Here is a 3,412-nt window from a genome sequence, read left to right on the forward strand (position 1 = left end):
TTCAGATCCTCTAGAGTTCCTAGGGTACTTTGCCAAGTAGAGTTCATTAAATCTTAACCATTCTTTAATGATTTAATGGTCTAGATTCTGCCATGTCAGTATTTCATTAACAATCATCTTAATTGTTTTGTTTACAATATTATTTTATTATTTTAAGAATATTATTAATGAAATACTGACATGGCAGAAGCTAAATCCTATTTACTATGTTTAAATCCTATCTATCAATTTTGAAATTAGAGAATTAGATTTTGTCATATTATAAAGGGCGGTGTTTGTTACACACCTATTTTTTAAAATTGAAATTGTATCTCCAACTCACAATTATTCAGTTCAAAAAATGTGTGCGGTACAGTATCTTAAGTGCTGTTCTTTAGGTTCCCCTTTTAAGATTTAATCATGTAGCTACTTAATTAAAAAATACACTTGTTTTTCATGAGAAAAAATTCATATGACAAAATCTTAAAAGGAGAACCTAAGAAACAGTACTTAAGTACTGTACCTAAGTCTTGCTCATACAAAAATAGTAGTAATAATCAATATTTGTTTAAACATTGATGACGTAACAAATTCAATTTACTCATTTCAATATGAATGAATAAGATTTAACTTACTCATGTATACGTTTACTAGGTTGAATGAAACTATATCAGCGATTACAAGGAGCTTTAATTACAACTTGACTAATCCATTTTGGAGCATAAGCGTAGATGTGACTAGCATTTTTCTCAAGTCATGACAATATGCATGTTTAAGGACAATCCCACATTGAACACACACACACACACACACACACACACACACACACTCTCTCTCTCTCTCTCTCTCTCTCTCTCTCTCTCTCTCTCTCTCTCTCTCTCTCTCTCTCTCTCTCTCTCATATTAATGGTGATTACAACTTCAATCTTAGAAGAAAGACATAGATCACTCAAATGGTTAAGTTGGTGTTTTGATTTAGATTAAAAGAAATCAGTATAAATTTTTTAAAATTTTCTCCCATACCTTTGTTAGGTGTGAGACCCCCTTATATAGTTAGGGATTTTTCCTTTTCAAGCCTAAAACATACCATACATTTAGGTTTTTCAGAGGATATGATGCCTGTCATTTAGGCCAATTGGTTAGGGAGCACTATTGGTGACTCAAAAAAGGGATTGACAAGTTGCATCGCACTAAATGACTAAATGTGATATGAAATTTTTGGGGCACAATAAATGTTGAGGTGAGTCACTTGTCACGGAATGACACTTCTTTTGAGATGGTGGCTTCAAGTCAGCCTAACATCTGGTAAGTTATATGGGCGATGCTTGTAGATGTTTTGTCGGGTCTAAACTCTCTCCATTAACCTCAGTTGTGGTTGGTTGGTCATAGAATATAGAACCTCCCTAAGTCATAAGAGAGTAGACACTAGCACTACAAAATAGGTTCCCCTATATTTTGACATTTCATGATTAAGATTTTATTTTTAGAATCTAATAGAGTATAGACTATCATGTTAATTATTTAAAATTTTGAATGACATGACAATTTGAAGAGGATCCATTTCCAAGGAGAGTAGTGGGGGCTTATTCGTGACTCCCATGGCAGGTGGGTAAAGGGATATATGAGATACATTGGTGTTGCTACAAGCATCATTACTGAATTCTGGGCTCTTAGAGACGGTCTCATTCTTGCCTTCCAACTGGGGATTACACACTTGGCAATGGAGTTGGATGCCAAGGTGATTGTAGACCTTGTCCTACCTAAAAAGACCCCCAACGGCTCACATACTTCACTCTTGAATGACTGCAAGTATCTCCCCAATCAGTTCAGCAGATCGAGATCAGACACGTGTTTAGGGAGGCGAACAGAGGAGCAAACAGCCTTGCCAAAGGAGTTTGTTCCTTAACTACTGATTTTGTTATTTTAGATGTACCCCCTACCCCTGATCTTAATGTAATTGTGAACTCTGATGCTCACGGTTTGTACTCTCTAAGGCTTATAGCTACTACTTCCCCTTTTATGGCTAGTTAATCTAATGCCTTTCCCTTTTGACCAAAAAAAGAAGAAATGTAATGTGATGCAATACTTTTTTATGTTTATTTTAATTATATCCAATCCTATGAACAATTAGGTACCAAAATATCAATCTCTCTCTCTCTCTCTCTCTCTCTCTCTCTCTCTCACACACACACACACACACACACACACACACATATTACAGTTATAATAGGGTAAAGTGTTTTGAATCATGGACACTTCTGTTAGAAACACCAAAAAGTACTAGTTGAGAAACACTTCTTACGATACGCCGATAGGTATCGTGTATCATACGATACTGATAACTATGGTTGAGATACAAAACTCTTGACACTAATGCTTTCAACACATAAATATAGTGTGCCTCTTAGTATTTTACTCCTATTGGCTTGCTCGTTGAAACTGCTCTGTGCAGGATTTTCCCCTCCTATTATAATAAGAATGATAAGATATTCCCATCCCCAATATATGAACAGAGACAAATTCCAATTTATGTTAATGTAAACTAATCAAAAAAATTTCCTAGCCTGTTATCAAAAAAAAAAAAAAGGGTTTCCTAGCCAGTGTTCGATTAGGAAATTTCCGCCTGCACTTGTTTTATCAAGCCCTGACCCTGAATGCACGTTTTGTCTTAATTTCACAACTTTAAAAAGTGACATACTTTGAATCAACAATCCAAATGTGCCCTTTGCTCTATTGAAATTTTGACAAATATAAGATAAATCAATTGAATTATTGGGAAAATGTACTTGCTAATTAAGATCTCCCTCCCTCCTCCTTTGTTTACAAGGTTTGACTGCAAACTTAGTTATAGTCATCCACTCACATGTTATCTTTTTATCAAATATAAAATTTAACAAATCCACCATTAAATTACATTTTCATTGTATATTCTCTATGTTTGCAAAATTTTCATAAGATAAAAAATTAATAACTATGTCATCAATAAAACGTTTAACTTTTAAATTTTTGTAGTATAAAATTATGCATAAAAAATAATTTTATGAATTGAATAATAAATAGCATTTTATGGTACGAAATTTGACAAGCGTGTTAAGAAAATAAAAAACATGTAATCCAATAGTCAAAAATTTAAAATATGTAACCATATTAATTTTTTTCAACAGGAGTTATAATCAAATTTTATACCTTTTCTTTTTGGTTGTAAGAGAGCTAAGATCAATGTGTTTTTATATATAAGAAATAGCTTAAATATGTCTTGTCAGCCTTAATTCTGGTCAGCAATATCATGCCTATTTGCAATAGTTCGCTTAATCATAAATCCATAATTTGGAGTCACCAAGTCAAATCACTAATTAGAAGCACCGAAATTATCGCAGAATGAGTTATACAAACTAGAAAAGAAGATAGCCCTTTCAAACAGATTTCAGAGATGA

Source organism: Castanea sativa, chromosome 2 (assembly GCF_040712315.1).
Source record: "Castanea sativa cultivar Marrone di Chiusa Pesio chromosome 2, ASM4071231v1".
In the NCBI taxonomy this organism is placed as follows: domain Eukaryota; kingdom Viridiplantae; phylum Streptophyta; class Magnoliopsida; order Fagales; family Fagaceae; genus Castanea; species Castanea sativa.